The following is a 21,768-nucleotide window of genomic DNA, read 5'->3' on the forward strand; positions in this document are numbered from 1 at the left end:
TTTATCCCTGGGATGCAAGGATTCTTCCATATACGCAAATCAATCAATGTGATACATCATATCAACAAATTGAAGGATAAAAACCATATGATCATTTCAATAGATGCAGAAAAAGCTTTTGACAAAGTTCAACATCCATTTATGATAAAAGCTCTCCAAAAAATGGGCATAGAAGGAAATTACCTCAACATAATAAAAGCCATATATGCAAAACCAAAAGCCAACATTGTTCTCAATGGAGAAAAACTGGAAGAATTCCCCCTAAAAACAGGAACAAGACAAGGGTGTCCACTCTCACCACTACTATTCAACATAGTTTTGGAAGTTTTAGCCACAGCAATCAGAGAAGAAAAAGAAATAAAAGGAATCCAAATTGGAAAAGAAGAAGTAAAATTGTCACTCTTTGCAGATGACATGATATTATATATAGAAAACCCTAAAGACTCTACCAGAAAACTGCTAGCACTAATTGATGAGTTTAGTAAAGTAGCAGGATACAAAATTAATGCACAGAAATCTCTTGCATTCCTATACACTAACAATGGAAGAGCAGAAAGAGAAATTAAGGAAACTCTCCCATTCACCATTGCAACAAAAAGAATAAAATACCTAGGAATAAACCTGCCTAAGGAGGCAAAAGATCTGTATGCAGAAAACTTTAAGACATTGATGAAAGAAATCAAAGACGACACAAACAGATGGAGGGACATACCATGTTCCTGGATTGGAAGAATCAACATCGTGAAAATGTCTGTACTACCCAAAGCAATTTACAGATTCAATGCAATCCCGATCAAATTACCAATGGCATTTTTCACAGAACTAGAGCAAGAAATCTTACGATTTGTATGGAAACGCAAAAGACCCCGAATAGCCAAAGCAATCTTGAGAAGGAAAAATGGAGTTGGTGGAATCAGGCTTCCTGACTTCAAACTATACTACAAGGCCATAGTGATCAAGACAGTATGGTACTGGCACAAAAATAGAAAGGAAGATCAATGGAATAGAATAGAGAACTCAGAAGTAAGCCCAAACACATATGGGCACCTTATCTTTGACAAAGGAGGCAAGAATATACAATGGAAAAAAGACAGCCTCTTCCATAAGTGGTGCTGGGAGAACTGGGCAGCAACATGCAAAAGAATGAAATTAGAACACTTCCTAACACCATACACAAAAGTAAACTCCAAATGGATTAAAGACCTACATGTAAGGCCAGACACTATAAAACTCCTAGAGGAAAACATAGGCAGAACACTATATGACATCCATCAAAGCGCCATCCTTTTTGACCCACCTCCTAGAATCATGGAAATAAAATCAAGAATAAATGAATGGGACCTCATGAAACTTAAAAGCTTTTGCACAGCAAAAGAAACCATAAACAAGACTAAAAGGCAACCCTCAGAATGGGAAAAAATAATTGCCTATGAAACAACGGACAAAGGATTAACCTCCAAAATATACAAGCAGCTCATGAAGCTTAATACCAAAAAAGCAAATAACCCAATCCACAAATGGGCAGAAGACCTAAATAGACATTTCTCCAAAGAGGACATACAGATGGCCAACAAACACATGAAAAGATGCTCCACATCACTCATCATCAGAGAAATGCAAGTCAAAGCCATAATGAGGTATCACCTCACACCAGTCAGAATGGCCATCATCACAAAGTCTGGAAACAAGAAATGTTGGAGAGGGTGTGGAGAAAAAGGAACTCTCCTGCACTGTTGGTGGGACTGTAAATTGGTACAGCCACTATGGAAAACAATTTGGAGGTTCCTTAAAAAACTACAAATAGAACTACCATATGACCCAGTAATCCCACTCCTGGGCATATACCCAAAGAAAACCATAATCCCAAAAGAAACTTGTACCATAATGTTTATTGCAGCACTATTTACAATAGCCAGAACATGGAAGCAACCTAAATGCCCATCAACAAATGAATGGATACAGAAGATGTGGCATATATATACAATGGAATATTACTCAGCTATAAAAAGGGATGAGATGGAGCTATATGTAATGAGGTGGATAGAACTACAGTCTGTCATACAGAGTGAAGTAAGTCAGAAAGAGAAGGACAAATATTGTATGCTAACTCACATATACGGAATCTAAAAATGGTACTGTTGGACTCAGTGACCAGAACAAGGATGCAGATACAGAGAATGGACTAGAGAACTCGAGGTATGGGAGGGGGCCGGGGGTGAAGGGGAAACTGAGACGAAGCGAGAGAGTAACACAGACATATATAAACTACCAACTGTAAAATAGTCAGTGGGAAGTTGTTGTATAACAAAGGGAGTCCAACTCGAGGATGGAAGATGCCTTAGAGGACTGGGGCGGGGAGGGTGGGGGGGGGCTTGGGGGGGGCGTCAAGGAAGGGAGGGAAGATGGGGATATGTGTATAAAAACGGATGATTGAACCTGGTGTACCCCCCAAAAAAATAAATAAATAAATTAAAATTAAAAAAAAAAAAAATAATATTGGGCGTGTCCTGATCTTCCTGAAGTCCGCCTCCCTCTCCTGTAGTTTTAGATTTGCTCAGAATAATAACCTCATGAGACAACATTTGACACAGTTAACCAAAGTTTTATGTCTGTTTTTTATTTGTTATCTGGAAGATTTAAAAAATTATTTCACCCCTTGCATGTCTTTCTCTTAACAGATTTTCTTTACCCAATTTAATGTGTGCCCTTGGTCGTTACTGCTTCCCACACCACCTGTAATGGTTCCCAAGTTGTAACTGAACCCACATTGCCCATCTTCCCTAATTCTCTTCTGAATCTTGTCCTCGTTTCTCCATGTTTTTCAGTGTGTGTCTGTGCTCTGTCCCCCATTCTCTCCCTGCTCTGCCTCCTGAATACCTATAACTCATGCAAAATTCCTTCAACATTGTTCTCACGTAGCCACAAACTAACCTCCCACAGCTGCTCTATAGGGGAATGCTAGTCACTCATTCTTTTTTTAATTAATTAATTAACTTATTGGCTGCGTTGGGTCTTCATTGCTGTGCGTAGGCTTTCTCTAGTTGCTGAGAGCGGGGGCTACTCTTCATTGTGGTGCGCTGGCTTCTCATTGTGGTGTCTTCTCTTGTTTTGGAGCATGGGCTCTAGGCGCGCAGGCTTCAGTAGTTGTGGCACACAGGCTTAGTTGCTCCACAGCATGTGGGATCTTCCCGGACCAGGGATCGAACCCGTGTCCCCTGCACTGGCAGGTGGATTCTTAACCACTGTGCCACCAGGGAAGTCCCATAGTCACTCATTCTTTTAATAAGCACTTTGTTTTTGGCCCTGCTGCATGGCTTGTGGGATCTTAGTTCCCTAATCAGGGCCCCCTCCGCAGTGACAGCACCGAGTCCTAACCACTGACAGCCAGCGAATTCCCTTAATAAACACTTTTGAAGAGCTTCTCACGTGATCAGTTTCAAGTGATGCGCAAGATATCTGTACAAACATGTTATGGAAATAAACTTAACTGAATTAAGTTGAAATATTGAAAAAGAAAATATGAGCAACATTTCCATCATAGAACACTTCATGGAAGCCTAAATGTTATAGGAAATCAAGGTGATTTAAATAACAATCCAGATTAGAGTTAGATTAGAAAAGATTCACAGAGTTAGAAAGAATACCTAACAAGGAGTCAGAATTAATTTACCAAGACCAAAATGTGTTGGTCCATCTCATTTCAAATTTTTGTCATTGTTACTGAAATAAGGGGTCCAAAAAATGATGTAGACATACTGTACCTGGAATTTGGAAGGCATTTTACAAGATATCTGACAATTTTCTTATGGATAAGATAAACTGCAAAATGTATATGATTACAGCTTGGTACACTTAATAAATGACAGAACCCAAAGGATATTGATGATGGGTCTATATAGGAAAAGTTCTGTGCTTCTCCACTCTTCCCTTTTATATTTTATCATTTTAATTATTGACTCAAATGGACATACAAAAAGCAAGCTTATTAAATAAATGTGAAGATAATCCAAAGCTGGGAGTATCCCTCTACCCCAAAGGTATGAAAATCCTGGACTAATAAATCAGATACAAAACAAGGTAAAAAATTGAATATGTACTATTATAGTGGTCTATACTATTGACTATGCCAACTGCCCAGATAAAGGGTGGAAGTGAGGGGCTTACCAGCAGCAAATTGTGAAAAGGCATGGTTTCCAGGGTCCACTGAGTTCAAAATTAGTTAGCAGTTAATCCAGCTCCCAAATCCAGTTAATTCTAGCTTTTTGCTAAGGATGAAGTATCCCCCCCCGCCCCCCGCCACGAGATTCTTATGTTGAAGTCCTAACCCTCAATATGATAGTGTTTGGAGATGAGGTCATGAGGGTGGAGCTCTCATGATAGGATTAGTGCCTTTTTTTTTTTAAATAAAAGTATTTATGTATTTTTTGGCTGCATTGGGTCTTTGTTCCTGTGTGCAGGCTTTCTCTAGTTGTGGTGAGTGGGGTCTACTCTTCTTTGTGGTGCACGGGATTCTCACTGCAGTGACTTCTTCTGTTGCAGAGCACAGGCTCTAGGTGCACGGGCTCTAGGTGCACAGGCTTCAGTAGTTGTGGCACGTGGGCTCAGTAGTTGTGGCTCACAGGCTTAGTTGCTCCGTGGCATGTGGGATCTTCTTGGACCAGGGATCGAACCCGTGTCTCCTGCATTGGCAGGTGGATTCTTAACCACTGTGTCACGAGGGAGGTCCTGGATTAGTGCCCTTTTAAGAAGAGATACCAGAGAGCTTGCTCTCTCTCTTTCCCTGCTTTGTATGGACACACAGGGAAGGTGCCATCTGCCAGCCAGGAAGAGAGTCCTCACCAGAACCTGGCGATGCTGGCACCCTGATCTTGGACTTCCAACCTCTGGGACTCAAACAAAATTTCTGTCATTTAAGCCCCCCAGTCTTTGCTATGTTTTCATGGGACCCTGAACTGACTAGTGCAATCAACCTGCATGAATAAGATTCTTTGATCTTAAATTTTTTTTTGAAGCCTCTGCTTACGTTTGATCTGTTCATTTTATTTTTGATATATTTAGTTGTTCATGACTCAAAATGTCCTTCTGAGATTGAGCCCCTAGAAAAACTCAAGTCACTAATTACTTAGCAAGTTCACCCTCAAACTTACTCTCTAGAGATGAGAGTACAGATTTTTAAAGGGGCACAAGTCAGACCAAATAACTTGATCTTAATGTGCAGGTCTAACATGTCCTGGTAAACACATTTATGCTATTTATAGTTGACAAAAAATTTGTCTTCTTAGCCATGAAATAGAACATAGATGCCTCTTGAGTAGCAGTCAAACAGGTATTGGGAACTAGGGGTTGAGGATAAAGTTGCATGTGGAAACAATGGAGAGTTTTCATGGATGCAGGGCCCATATAATAGTTTGAGTCTGGGACCACCATGTTAAGAACTTGAGCTTTTTATTCAACATACGTGCTTAGACTTTGACTGATCTTCTTTAACACCGAGTGAACTAAGTAAGTTGAAGAACTACATCTGAAATCCATTATCACATTCATGTCTTTAACACTCGTGAAAATGTCGCTGATGGCACTCCATGAATTTCTGCGAATTCGCTTTTTTAGTACCTTTGTAAGGAAGTGTGAAAGAAACCATGATCAAATTAATGCTAAAACATTTCCATAGGCTAGAAAAAAATCTGCCTAGAAATCAGGCTTGGAGGAGGAACAAGCAGCCCAATGCGAACTTTTGGTTGCTGTTGAGTGTTTTTGTTTTTCTAAATGTGGGCCTGCGAAGGAGAGGTGAGAACCAGTGCAGAGACGTGGTCTCTAAGGAAATCCTGTGCTTCCTGCTATCTTGGCGCTGGAGTGTGGTAAATTGCTAGAGGTGATGTACAACATATGGAAGAGAAATGGATGTGATGAGACAGACATAATTTATCTGTCGTTCTCATTTCTCTGCTATTTTCCCACTCCTTCCTATTTATAAATATTGTCAAATTTCATCTACTTCCCCTCTCTTTCCTTCTGGATTTGATAACATTGACGTCTCCTAAACCTTATTAATTCTGATTTGATTTTCAAATTTAGTTTGCTTTTGAGGAAAGAGGAAAGGAAGCAAACTGGTACACTAAAAACCATAGAAGTAGTATAAACAGTAATACAGTGGAATGGTGGGGTTTAGACTGCACTCCAGCTAAAGAGAGCTGGAGATAAATGGAAAGGAGAGAAAAAGCATCAGATTTAATCACCAGCTGTGTGTTGCATTTTCCATTCAAGATTCTAAAGAGTCAAGGTACAGGGGACATTTTAGGCTATATGGAGACGCACAAAGAGGTTTCCTTTGGCACATTCTCTGAAACCTTTATCTCACCATGGGGAATTAGACCCAAAGAATATCTGATCCACAAGACAGGTGACCTATCGGGTTTCTGCAAGGACTCACATATAGAGATGGAGGGTTAATTTCCCCAGTGCTTTAGAGAGCCTCTGGTGACTGGCAACAAAAAGGTAATAGTTTAGCCAACGTTGGATATTCTTACCCTAAATTTAAAATATTTCTGTGCCTGATTCATTAATATTTAAGAGACATGTGCCACATATTCTTCAAGGAAAGCCAAAAATATGAAATATTTAGTTTTATGTAATAGGTACAGAGCAGTTAAACCTTTAAAAGACATTTTTAGACTTGAAGAAAAATTGCAAAGAGGTCCTATATATGCTTTACTGAGATTGCTTAAATGTAAACATTTTACCATCTTTTGCTTGTCACTTTCTGTCTCCCTACACACCCCCCGCCCCCCTCCCCACACCCACACACACATACTTTTACCCCCCTTGAAATGTTTAAACGTAATTTGCTGACATGATATTTCTTTACTCATTACAGCGTAATTTTTCTCAGTTTTATTCAGGTAGCAGAGTTGTTTAATGTACGTGATAGGTTGAAGAATAAAGTTTATAAATAATTATTTTATAAAAAGGCTCTCAGGAACATTTCTATTTTGAAGTCCAAGTGTACTTTATGTTTCTGTTTTATTTTAAATAAGTGGACACAGCTAACAATGTTTGCATAGTAACCACCTGGAGAAATTTAGAAAGTACAAAACATGATTTAATACCATTTCTTGAATGCCGACTATGAGCTGGGCACTGTGCAATGTATATATATGCAGGTGTGTGTTTTTCAATGTGTCTAACAACAATGTCCTAAGGAAGGTATTATTACCCTTATTTTGCAATTAAGGAAACTGCACTTCAAAGAAATGAAGTGACTTGCATATAGTTACACAGCTAGTAAATGCTATAGCAGGAGTATCCAGAAAGCATCTTTTATTAATACAGTAAGTCCCATATAAAACAAAGCCTCAGTGACTCTTACCTCCTCTTCCAGAAAATAGTTAGCTAATTGCAAAATTTAACATGTCTCTTCTTAGAGAGAAGTTGGCTTACAATGATCTTTTTAAAATCCCTTTAGTGATTCATTACTGTATTATATCAATCATTGCCAAGTAATTTTTCTGGAGGAAACTCACATCCATCTTTCTTTCACGTGAAGAACTTTACTCCTTTGGAAATCTCTAAAAGCATAAAAATATTCTTCTTTCATTATATACAAAAACAAACCTTTTACTTGAAGTCACTCATAAAATAACACATAAAGTTTCATTTTTATAGTAACTCAATAGCCGTTATTATTTTAAACTTTATCCTATGTTCTATACTCTATTCCATTAACCATTTTAGTCCCTTTCTGTGAAACTTGTTTTTTATTTGTTTGTTTTCTACAAGCTTTCTAAGCATAGGCACTGACTACACTTGCCTAAAATGCATTTAACTAATGTAGATAATAAAAGAAAGCCTCTGTATAACATTTTTTTGTACATATTAGAATCACTGAGATTTTTCTACAACCATTCTGAACTCAGTGTTCATAACCTATAACTTGAACAAAATTACAGAACTACTAATTGGTGGAGACATTATTTGAATACAGCTTTCTCAGACTAAAATAATTTGATCTTGATCATTTTTCTATGCACTAGTAATGCAGAAATTATAATAAAAATAATGACAGATCCTATTTATTCAGTGTGGACTATAGGACAGGACTTCCTGCTGATTTTCTAATTTTAAAGACTCTTTTAACAGGAATTGGGATCCTTACAAAAAGCAGCCTTCTGCAGTTGGGATGACATAATACAAGGGGAGTGGAGAGATATCCAGTTTCAATTGGAGAAATTTTTCTCGGATTAAAAAAACATTGTTATTTGACTCCAAACCAAATGTTGATCTATAAATTCTACCACTGAACCTCTAAAAAGCACTAACACATATAAGAAAACCAGCACCTTTATATAGACTTTAAACACATGACTAAATAGTCTTGAAGCTGGTTTTCTTCTTTTTCTCTCTGACCTTGAGAGATCAAGACATTTTATTAAATGTTTACAATAATCTTATTGAGTGGCAGTTCATCTTCATTTTGTGGCTGAATGGGCTGAGGTATGGAGAAGTTGAGTAAGTGGCTCAAGGTCCCCCAGTAAGTGGCTCAAGGTCATCCATCGGGGGTTTGGTGGAATATTCTGGAGGAATGGTCTTGGCCCATCATGTTTTTGGAGGCAATTAAAAAAATGTCTTTCCCATTTTACATAATTTTCTCTTCACAACTTTTTTTTTATTGGAGTATAATTGCATTATGATGTTGTGTTAGTTTCTGTTGTACAGCAATGTGAATCAACTATATGTATACATATATCCCTAAAATTCACATCTTTGAAAATTTATTTTTTCTAGAAAATTAACTCTTTGATATTTAAAATTTTATTTTGCATAACAATTCTACATTTTAGGATGTAAAATAGATAGTGGGAAGCTGCTGCATAACACAGGGAGATGAACTCAATGATGGGTGATGACTTAGAGGGCCGGGACAGGGAGGATGAGAAGGAGTCATGGGAGGGAGGGGATATGAGGATATATGTATAAATACAGCTGATTCATTCTGTTGTACAGCAGAAACTGGCACAACAGTGTAAAGCAATTATATTCCAATAAAGAGCTAAAAATAAAAAATAAATAAATAAAACAATTTTACATTTTATTAGAATGATTAGGGAATTTTTATTATTTCCCTGGGTCAGTGGTATATTCTTTTTCTTTATTCCTTTTGGCTATAAACTTGGATGTTTTACTTTAAAAAAAAAAAAGTATGTTGTTGATCTTTAAGAACCAGCTCTTGAAATTATTTATCATTCTACGTTTTTATTTTTCTAATTAATTATTATTTTTTGCTTTTATCTTTATGTTTCTAGCCTCTTGAGTTGAACTTCACCAATTAGACTCTAACTGCCAAATCCAATGTGTATCCCTTAGTTCCCATGCCACTTGATCTCTGGGTAGTATTTAATGTTGTCGGACAGAACTTTCTTCTTAAAATTATCTTCTCCCATAGATTTTTAAGCTCCATACTTCTTTTATTTCTCTTACTTCTCTATCTACTCTGCTTTTTCATCATGAGCTCATCTTCCTCCTGTCTTTGAAATGGAAAATCCCCTCCAAACTTAGCTCTTGGCTTGTAACTCTTCTTTCCTCTCCTACAACCTCAACTAGCAACTTCCTAGGTTTCAACTCTCATTGAAGAATATGATTTTTAACATCTTTATTGAAATATAATTTTCAAACCACACGATTCACTCATTGTGCGTGTACAGTTCAATGATTTTTAGTGAATTTATAGGATTATACAACTGTCACCACAGCCCAGTTTTAGAACATTTCTGTTGCCCCCCAAAATTCTCACATGCCCATTTGCAGTTTAATTACTGCTCCCACCCACAACTTAAGGCATCAAGTGACCTGCTTTCTGTTTCTATAAATGTACGTTTTTTGGACATTTTATAAAAATTAGAAGTAGGCAATATGTAGTCTTTCATGTCTGGCTTCATTCACTTAGCATAGTGTTTTTTGAGGTTCATTCATTATGTATAATTTATTCACTGTTCTTATATTCTTATAGTATTTCATTATACAGGTATACCATGTTTTGTTTATCCATTTACCAGTTGATGAACGTTTTGATTTTTAAAATTTGGATTATTGTGAATAATGGTGCTACAAACATTCAAGCCTTTGAATGGACATATATTTTCATTTTTCTTGGGTAGCTTTCAAGTGTGGAATTGCCAGATCCTATGATAAGTTTTTATTCTACTTCTGAAGAAGCTGCCAAACTGTTTTCCAGAGTGGCTGCACCATTTTACACTCCCACCAACTGTGTAGGAATGATCCAGTTTGTCTACGTCTTTGCCAATACATAGTTTTGTCTTTTTATTGTAGCCATCTTAGTGGGTGTGAAGTATCTTATTTTGCTTTTATGAATATAATTTTTAAACTTAGTATTATCAGTCTTGGCTTGTTTGTAAAGATCTAGGTCTACATTTCCAGCAACTTGCTATATATTTCCACTTGGATATTTCAGTTATATATGCATGGGGGCAAGAAGATCTCTCTACTGACTTCTTAATACTGGTTTACTTTTAGAAGTGCCTATTTTTTTACAACAGTATCATAATTTTCACTCCAAGTTTTGAACATTTCAAATTATCCTTTGTGCTTTCTCTTCTCAGTTCCTCATATTTAACCAGCCAGTAAATTCTACAAATTATTTCTTAGCATTCACTTCCTATTCTCATCACCTTAATTCAAGTTTAAACTAATTCTAAAGCATTTTGCTCACTGTATTTTATTTCCACTGCTCTCTCTGTTTTGGGACTACCAAGATATGGTAATTGTATTAAAAAAAATTTTTTTGGTCATGTCCCATTAGGAACTCAAGATTGTTTAATGTCCTCTTAATCTCTTTAGCAGTACGTTATTTTTTAGTGTTGACTCTATAGGACTTTGACCCCACTTTTTCATCTGAAGAAACTCTTTAGCTCTGGTTACACTGAGACTCTTCCGCATAGGTCTATACATTTCAGTCTGGAGGTTTTAGTGAAACCTGACCCCATCCACCTTACTTGGAATTACCTTCCTTTGTCTGTCTACCACTTTACCAATCCTTAGGAACAACTGAAGTCTCACTTTGCAAGTGAAGGGTTTACTAACTGCTGGTACCTCTATGAGCTATTTCAACTTGTGCTACTGTGGAGGTATGTATTTAATGCTTTGAGCACAACCAGGCTCTGTGCTAGGTGCTGGAATACAAAGTGGGTTAAGATACTGTACCTTTTCTCAAAGAGATTAACTTAGTGTGATGAAGCACATGTATTAGAAAGACAATTACAAATAATATCTTGCTGTAGTAACAGAGCAGTGGACAGTATGTTTTAATATAAACAAAAGGCAGAGGTACACAGCCCAGTTTGAATTAGGCTGGGTGTGGGTGTAGGTTTAGATAGAGGTGATAATTCAACTGAGTCTTGAATAATGCCTAGAAATGGGGGTCAGGCACACAAGCAAAGGCATAGATATAAGAAGCAGCCTGGTGTAATTGGAAGGTACATGTGAAGTATCAGGCAGAGATTGATGACATTGAAACTAGAGAAGAATTCAGAGACTGAGGCAGAACAGGTCCTGTTTCTCATGCCAACAATCCAGACTCTGTGCTGTGGATAGTGTGACCCCGAAGGGCTTTAAATAGGGGAGTGAAATGGTCAGTTTTGTGATTTATGCCATCTGTTTTGGCCACTGTGTGAGGGATACTTTTGATGAGGACAACCTTGTTGAAAGGGAGACTAGTTAAGAAATATTTCCGTGATGACTAGGTGAATGCTTAAGCTATAGCAGTGCTAATAGTGATTAAGAGAAAGGAATGACTCAATAGATATTTTGTAGATATAATTGGCTAGACTTAGTAGATGCTTGATGCTTGAATGCAGGCAAGACAGTGATTAATACAGACAAGAATAACTCCCAAATTTATGACTTTGATAACTAGATACACTAATGGTGACATCAGATGAGCCTATTTTGGATACCACTCAGGAATCACTTAATACTTTGTAGAGCAACTTTTATTGAGTATAATATTTATCTTCTTACACCACTAGATCATCAAAAATCTACAAACAATAAATGCTGGAGACAGTGTGGGGAAAAGGGAACCCTCCTACACTGTTAGTGGGAATGTAAATTGGTGCAGCCAATATAGGAAACAGTATGGAGGTTCCTTAAAAAACTAAAAATAGAGCTACCATGTGATCCAGCAATTCTACTCCTGGGCTTATATCCAGAGAAAACCATAATTCAAACAGATACATGCACCCCAATGCTCATTGCAGCACTATTTACAACAGCCAGGACATGGGAGCAACCTAAATGTCTATTGGCAGATAAATAGATAAAGAAGATATGGTACATATATACAATGGAATATTACCCAGCCATAAAAAAGAAGGAAATAATGCCATTTGCAGTGACATGGGTGGACCTAGAGACTGTCATCCTGAATGAAATAAGTCATATAGAGAAAGACAAATATATGATATTGCTTATAAGTGGAATCTAAAAAAAATGGTACAAATGAACTTATTTACAAAACAGAAATAGTCACAGATGTAGAAAACAAACTTATGGTTACCAAGGGGGAAGAGAGGGAGGGATAAATTAGGAGATTGGAATTCACATATACACACTATATAAAATAGATAACTAATAAGGACCTACTGTGTAGCACAGGGAACTCTATTCAGTACTCTGTAATGACCTATATGGGAAAATAATCTGAAAAAGAGTGAATATACGTATATGTATAACTGATTCACTTTGCTGTACAGCAGAAACTAACACAACATTGTAAATCAACTATACTCCAATAAAAATTAATTTAAAAAAAGTACTTGAGGGCAGAATCCAGCTTCTAAGTAATTTCAAGTTTTTAAAAGTTAAGAAATTGGAGGAAAAAAACAGAAAAATCACCTCAATATCACCCCCAAAATATTACCAACTAAAGGAATATTGGGAATAACGCTGGAATTCAATACATAATGTGTTGAAAAGTCTCTCTAACTCATCATATTATCATGTACACATTTCTACATTTTATTGCCTAATTTTTTTTCCCCCATGTGGAGCAGCATGCAGAATCTTAGCTCCCTGACCAGGGATCAAACCCATGCCCCCTGCAGTGGAAGTGTGGAGTCTTAACCACTGGACTCCCAGGGAATTATATTTTATTTATATAATGAATTTTAACATTGCCTATAGCATATCATTACATGGATGAAATATAAACTTCAACCAGTGTCATCCTGAGGAGTAAGTTGGACATTTCCAACTAATTTTTCTTTTTTAAAAAAATCTCCCTTGCCTTTTAGTCTCTCCCCCAACCCCCTCCTGCCCATTGTTTCAATAGGACAGTCAATGCTGAAATAATGGCCTTACGTATACCTTCAGACTTCATTGTTATTCTAATTTCTCCATTTCCTAAAAGCAAAGTCCTCAAATACTACAAAATATAAGTATTCTTTCTGACCTGGACTCTGACTTTCTCTCTAGTCCTGTCTCCAGCTAGTTCTCAACTAGCTGTGTATCACTTTGTGGCAATAGCAAGCTGTTGATAACTCAAAATAAACCATGCTGTGTCACGACTTTAGGTCTTTTGACATACACTTCTTTCTGCCAGTCTAAAGATCAGCTGAAGCTGTAACCAAGCAAGACCCTCTGAGGCCTTCTGGGATAGACCCCTCCCCCATATCCTCTGCTTTAGCTCCTCTCTGAAGTACCTAGATAATAGTATCTGATGCACACTTCCTGAATTGTTTTACCAATTCTAAAACCCCCACCAAATGGAAGATGTTAACTATTGGGGTGCCCTTTGGGCACCCCAATACTTGATGATTGTGAGCACATAGCCCTCAGACCTATTGGAGCTTGAGAACTGATAATATTAATCCCCGAGGCACCACCCTGTTACCTCACCATCAACCAATCAGAATTGTTCACGGTTTGATCACATACCCTGCAACTCCCCTCCTTCATCTGGCCTTTAGAAATGTTTTGCTGAAACCCATCATCAGGGAGTTTGGGCTTTTTCAGCACTAGCTGTCTGGGACTTCTTGTCTGTTACCTTACAGTAAATGCTGCACTTTCCTTCACCACAACCTGGTGTGAGTAGATTGGCTTTTACTGTGCTCACAGGAGTGGACCCAAGTTTGGTTCTGTAACAAAGCCATCCTTCCCTATTTCTCCTAGAGAGAGCTGACTCTCCCCTGATTTCTGCTGTGCATATTGCTGTCAAAATTCCAGTCACCCTGTATTGTAAATTTCAGTTTGCATGTCTTTGTGTTCCACGCTAGAAAGCAAGCTTTTTGCATTTAGGAACTGCATTTTTTAATTAGTTTCTTAATCCTAGGTTCTAGCAGTGTTTTAGCACATAATTAAGGTTCAATTTATGATTATTTAATTCAGTTGACATTAGGACATTTCCAATGGTCTAATAGCTCGGATGACTAAACCTAATTTAATGAGTGAGAAATTTAGAAATCCTCCTGAAAGCAATAGAATTACTTGCTCTTCCAGAAACCTTACTCTTGTCCACACTGTTTGACTGAATTTTTTTTTAATATGGAGCACAATTTAATTCTATAGATATTATTAAAATGTAAACTAGGATGAGATGTAGCTCAAGAGAGTTAAAAAAATCTCTTGATGTGCCTTATAATTTAATCTGAAGGAAAAGATATAACTTGGGTGCCCCCTTGCTAATTATTTCAATAAGGAACAGGCAAAATGCAGCAGATTCTACTTTGGTACCAAAGTGCGGTGGGGTGAGAGGCATGGACTCAATGATATAAATAATTAAGCTGCAATGTTTTTGAACCCACAGTTTTCATTTTCAAAATTTTGCCAACATGTAGATATATTCTGTGATTATTTTGGAAGTAGACAAGAATTCTCAAATGTCTTTTAAAAACAAATTAAAATCTTTAGTTTCTTTGTAGAGTGTGTATAATTTTTCCATAATAATCTCCAACACAGGATTCCCTGTATAAGTAAAAATGTCTCAAACTGTGATAGCCAGTGCCTTTTAAGAGAGTTGTGTAGGTCACTGGTGATATTTTTATTGTGTAATTTTTAATTAATGAGGGACAGCTCCTTGAGATGTATCTTAAAGTCTTGATTTGTAAAGTTCTTCAGTCCTTTGAAAAGTCCTTAGAATAGAATTTTAACTACATTTCACTAGCTCTAACTGTTTTGGTCAGGAAACTTTTTGATTGCAAGTATCAGAGAAAAAGAAATTTTCCTCTACCCTTCTAGGTTCTTCTTGGCTGGTCTAAGAATTAAATTAACATGAGCTAGATTAACAGGAGAAAATCAAAAGTTTAATAACCTAACTCTATTCTGGGAATAGGCTCTCTAAATTCTTGTAGGCAGTTAGAGGGAAGATGAGATTTTTTCCTGAGTCTTTTGGGCCTTGATTGTTTTCAGCTAGAAATAATTCACATGCCAGAGATACATTTTGAGGTGCAAGTTTTGCTCTCCTATACCAGTTACAGTAAGCAAATTTCTGGATTACATAACTGGAGAATCCAGGGATACAGCTGGAATCAGCTTTGTCTGGATCAAGCAATTCAGAAGATGTCTTCAGTGTTCACACTCTATTTTCCTCTAGTGTAAGTCCTCATCACAAGTGAGCCAAATGACCACTATCTTTGGCAAAAATATAAAGAAGCGTTTTTTTTGTTGTTTTTTTGGCTGTGTTGGGTCTTCCTTGCTGTGCGCGGGCTTTCTCTAGTTGTGGTGAGTGGGAGTGGGGGGGCTACTCTTTGTTGAGGTGCACGGGCTTCTCATTGCGGTGGCTTCTCTTGTTGCAGAGCACGAGCTCTGGGCACATGGGCTTCAGTAGTCGCAGCATGCAGGCTCAGTAGTTGTGGCACATGTGCCCTAGAGCACTTGGGCTCAGTAGTTATGGTGCCCAGGCTTAGCTGCTCGGTGGCATGTGGAATCTTCCCCAACCAGGGATCGAACCCGTGTCCCCTGCATTGGCAGGCAGATTCTCAACCACTGCACCACCAGGGAATTCCCTATAAAGAAGCTTTTGTTTGGTTTAGTGTGCTTCACTGTTTTGGGAGTTAGACTGGCTTCAGCTAATAGGTGGGAACTGGGTCAGCCGTGGTTCTGGAGCGGGAGGAGGATCAGGCTTGCTTGAGCCACATGAAGTGGGCTTTCCACAGGAAAAAAGTTCTCTAGCACCAGGCAGAGTGGGGGATACAAAGTCAACACATGCCCACTACAGTCATTTTTGTCACTATAGGAAGTTGAAGTATAAAATGAAGGCAATTTTGGGGGGCCAAGTGTAATATTAGGGATTTATAACATTGCACATTCTACGTTCTGGCCTTCTTTTTAGTACCTAGAAATGTGGAAGTTTGGAGAGCACGACTGAGCCTAACCTCTCAGATGTGCTTTTATATTTGCCTATTCACTCCTGTTTGTCAGTCGAGTTACACATCCAGAAGATTCTAAGACCTGACCCTGACACATATTCCCAGAGAATCTAAATTAAACAAGCTTTTGAAATACAGGGTTCTTAGAAAAAGAACAGGTATATTTTAATAGACCATCTTTAAGTATTTTCTGAATGGTAGAAAAACAAAACCTTGTGACACATGAAGATTTAGTATATATTTGAGTAATCTGGAAAGTAATGTAATGTATACCCTGGCCAGCCTCCTGGTACTAGTAAATGTGATGGTAAATGGGAACATGAATTTGTTGGGTTTAAACTCTATAAAACAACTTTCATGGTATCAACTTACAGTGATGTGAGTAATATAAAAATTGTCCATTTTCTGTTGATTCCTTTATCCTCTTCTGCTTTACTGTCTCCTTAGTTTCACTTCCCTAAACAACTGGTGAAATAAATATAATTAGAATTTATTACTATTTGGTATAAAAAAAAATCTCTCCCCTAGGTTTTGAGGGATAATCTAAATGACAGTGGAATGTGGTGACAATCATCAGGAGTTAAAGATACTGTTTTAAGGGCTTCCCTGGTGGTGCAGTGGTTAAGACTCTGCCTGCCAATGCAGGGGACACTGGTTCGATCCCTGCTCCTGGAAGATCCCACATGCCGCAGAGTAACTAAGCCCATGTGCCACAACTATTGAGCCTGTGTGCCGCAACTACTGAAGCCTGAGAGCCTAGAGCCTGTGCTCTGCAACAAGAGAAGCCACTGCAATGAGAAGCCCACACACCACAATGAAGAGTAGCCCCCTATCGCCGCAACTAGAGAAAGCCCATGTGCAGCAACAAAGACCCAATGCAGCCAAAAATAAAATAAATAAGTAAATAATAAAATCTTTAAAAAAGAGAAACCAGGAAAAGAAAGATACTGTTTTAAAAATTTTAGTGTTTCCTTGGAGCTCTAAACTTTCATTATTGTATTTCCAATGTATTAAACTAGATATTTTATTTTCAGAATAAAATTTCACAACACTGTGTTTGCAAGTATATCTTATATTAGCAAATCTTCATCATCAATATCAAATTCATCTTGAATTTTAAAAAGTGCTTATAACATGATACTAGTATTCATACCTTATAAGAAACTGCATAAAGTTGTAAAGAAAAACATTTGGAGTCAGATCTGATACTGAGCCTTAGTCATTCCATTTGTTTGCTGTCTTACAAGATTTTTATAAGTATTAAATGGGATAGCTATATGAAAGCTACTAGCTTAGTGACAGGAGTTCTTGTAGATGCTCAAAATAATTTTCTTTCCTTTTCCAATTCCTATTTTCCTTTCTCTATTTTTCTGTTCCCTTATTATCTTCCCACCTCCTTTCTCTTCCCTTTTTAAAAATCATTTTTCTTATTTCTTGCTTCTCTCAAATTAGCCTTTTCTGTTTTTTGTTCTTTGGAACTCATTCGAGAGCTTCAAGCTCATGCCCTTGAAGGTATAAGTCCAGTAGAAAAGAGCCTTTCTCTGTGAAGTTTCCTCCCACAAGTTCAAGGATTCACTCTGATTGGACAGTTGGTATCTACTCCTATGCCAATCAGTGCTTCCCAGCTACGTGGTGCGCTGACCAATACAAGCTGTGTCATCTAGTGCAGCAGTAAGAACATCTGGGGAAAAAATGGAATAGAATGATTTCTTAAAGGAAATTTCATGTATTTCTATCAGAAGAGAATGACTGGCAGCTGGGTAATTAAAACCCAGCAAGCATTCCCTACATTTTCTTCCTTTATGGAGCTCACAGTTTAGTTGAAGTGACAAAATGCTTCATACGTACATACATACGTATGTACATACATACATACATACATAACTAATAAAAAATCTCAAGGAGGATTGCAAACTGATAAATAAATTTGTCTTAATGATGACTTCTAGAGAAGAGCAGTATCTGTGGTGATTAAGAACATAATCTGGAGCCAGAGACCCTGTACCTTAGTTTTCACATTCACTCTAGTAATAGTATCTACCTTATAAATTTTTTAAGAATTAGGTGAGTCTGCATAGCACAGGGAGATCAACTTGATGATTGGTGATGACCTAAAGGGGTGGGTTAGGGAGGGTGGGAGGGAGATTCAAGGGGGAGGGGGTATGGGGATACACATATAAATACAACTGATTCACTTTGTTGTACAGCAGAAACTGGCACAACAGTATAAAGCTATTATACTCCAATAAAGATTGGAAGGAAAAAAATAAAACAGGTTAATAAATATATATTATTTAAGTTAAACATGCTTATTTATGCCATTTTCATTGTAATTCATGCTCACTGTGGAAAACATTTGACCAATAGTCTAATGTAAAATAGAGTAAAATTACCTATAGCCCCCAAAACGATAAACAACCACTGTTAATATTTTTAAAAACCTCTGTATTTAACAAAATAAAAGCACTTATATTTTTTTCTCTGAAAAAAAAAAGAATTGAGTCAATGCAATGTAAAGCATGCAGAGCCTTGCTGGCATATCATAAGCAAATAAAAGTGTTAGCTATTATAATGGAAAGAATCTGATAGGATACCTGTTGCAGCTTGAGTAAGACTAAGATACAGATAAGCTGAGACAAGTGAGAGAACCATTCTGAGCAGAAACAAAGAGGTGGCTAAAAGTATGAGGAAAGGAGCATTCAGGTCCACGGAATGGGTGTCTGCAGGGATTATGACATAAAAACATAAAAACTCACCTCCCAGAGCCTTTGTGAGGTGATTAGCTGGCTTTCTCACACTGCTCCCTTTCCTTGGTATCTTTTCGCTTTATCCTCTTGTTCCTTTCGGTCACTTCCTTCCTCATCTTTTAAGGCCCAGCCTACCTTTTATCCCCTCCTAGATATGGATGTCTTGTTGGAGAGAGGTCAGGCATTTAAAACTGTTTCCAACCTGCTCACCCAATTTTGAGTTGAAGTCGTGAGGTCAAGTAGAACCTTTCCACTTGGTTATTAGTGCTCTCTTCTCAAGGACCTTTATGACTTTGTTTTAGAACCAGTGGATATTCCTGAGTGCTCAACTTGCTTTTCTTCTTTGAATGATTTTAACCTGCAAACTATTCAGGCACTTTCTTCTAGAAATGTTCCTTTCTCAATGTCATGGTGATAAGACCTATGGAGGCTTTCCTCTTACGTTCATTGTCCTTCCTTCATAGTCTAATTTTCACGCTCCTCCTCTTCTGCTCTTGATATTAATGTTCTTCAGTTCTTTTCTGGGCCACTTTCTTTTCCCACTCTACATAGTTGCTCACTTTTTCCTGTGACTACAAATGTAATGCATGAGCTAATGGCTTCCAATCTGTATTTCCAATACAATTCTCTCTCCTGAGACAAAAATCTTCTGCCAACACCTCCAGTCAGATACCTAGAGGGAACTAAAAATCTCAACACATGTAAAATGGAACCATTTATCTTCCCCAACAAACCTATGTCTCCTCATGTGTTTATTACTCAGTGTTCATTACTGAGTGTTCATCTACTCAGATGCTTGATCCCAAATTGGGTTTTCATTCTTATTTCCCCTTATAACCCTAATTTTCTAAATGTCTTGGGTCTTTCCACCTAACTACCCTAGGGCTATAACCTTATCCTGGATAACATCTTTCCTCCCTCCATTGCTATAATTGACTTCTAAATGATCATTCTGACTCCAGGCTTGTTCCTCTTTCATCCATCATATACAGCTTTTTAAAAAAATTATCATCCCAGGACAGGGAGAGCAGGAGGGAGTCATGGGAGGGAGGGGATATGGGGATATATGTATAAATACAGCTGACTCACTTTGGTGTACCTCAAAAGCTGGTACAAGAGTGTAAAGCAATTATATTCCAATAAAGAGCTTAAAAAAAATCAACCAAATTAAAAAAAAAAATCAGGGACTGTGACCTGAAAAATCCCTCTTAAAATAATAATTATAATTATATATTAAAAGTGATCTGAGAGTTAAAAAAAAATTATCATCCAAATTACCAAATTTGGTTATGCTGCATCTCTGCCCGAAGGTATTCAATGGCCCCAACTGGCCTCAAGAGAGGTCCAGGATATTACAGACCTTCATTATGTGCTTTCTGCTTTTATCTTTAGTCCCAATTTTATATTACTTCCTCTACCTTACCCTGGTCTTCACCACTAAACCCTGTTCTGTCCTCCAGGCTTTTATGCCTCTTGATCCCCTCTCCGGGTTATTTTTCTTCTCACTTTTTGTTGTACTGACACCATGAAATCATTCACTCTTTGATCCTCTCTACTCCTTTGTTCCCATTTTACTAAACTCACTAGATTTTCCACATGCTTCAGGTGCCAATTTTGTCTCCTTTAAGGGCTCTTTATCGTCTAAGATCAAGCATGTTGTTGTCCTGACTTGGAATAATCAGTAGGAAACTCAGGATTTTCCAACTAAAAGTCTGCATCATCTTCCCCATTCACTTCATTCTCCTTGGCAGTCTGCATTTCAGTTGATGACCTTTCACCCACTCAGATGGCTGTATTAAATTCTGGGAATATTCCTGATTCTTCTTTCTTTGTTAGATGCACATCCAGTGAATCTCCAGATTTTCCTAATTCTACTACCTAAATATTCCTCAAATGTCATCATGTTTCCTCCCATTCCTACTACCACTGCCTTAGTTTAGAGCCTCATCATCTCTGATAACAACAAAAATAGTTAATATTCTTTTCTATGGGACAGCACTCTTTTAAGTGTTTACATGCATTATCTTAGTTAATTCTTATAGAAAATTCCTTCGAAATAAGGAGTACTGTGATTGTCTCTATACCATGAAGGAATTGGAGAGTCGAAGAAGTTTGGCAACTTGTCTGAACTCACACAGCTGCTGTAGGGTTCATGCATTTTTATAGGGGTTCTAAAATACAAAGACTAATGGAGTTCTCGATCTTGTAATAGTTCCTCTTAAAATCAGATACTTGTTTTTAAACTCTTTCTTGAATTTTAGTCAAAATATGTCGCATGGCTTGCCCCAAATCCTGTGTTTTATATTAAAATCATTAGAAATATTCTCTGTGACTCTTTCATGCTGACATTGAGGCTGCCTTTCTACGTGAATTTGGGTCAAAAGAGTAATAATCAGAAACAGCTACTGAAGGCAGAACACCATCTTCTCTCTCTTCCCTTTCTACAGTGGCATAAGCTTCCTTAGAGCTTTTAATCCTCAAACTCTGGAAGGGCTTCAGCAGGCTTAATATTTTGTTTTTTAGCCTACCTAAAGGAAAACTCAAACAGTGTTTCTCCTACATAACCACGTTCTCATTTCCACCTTATCCTTGCTAGCTCATTAGATGTCCACTGCTCTCCTTCCAAGCAGCTTTCCTAATTATGT

The sequence above is a fragment of the Hippopotamus amphibius genome, chromosome 11 (assembly GCF_030028045.1).
Source record: "Hippopotamus amphibius kiboko isolate mHipAmp2 chromosome 11, mHipAmp2.hap2, whole genome shotgun sequence".
Lineage (NCBI taxonomy): Eukaryota > Metazoa > Chordata > Mammalia > Artiodactyla > Hippopotamidae > Hippopotamus > Hippopotamus amphibius.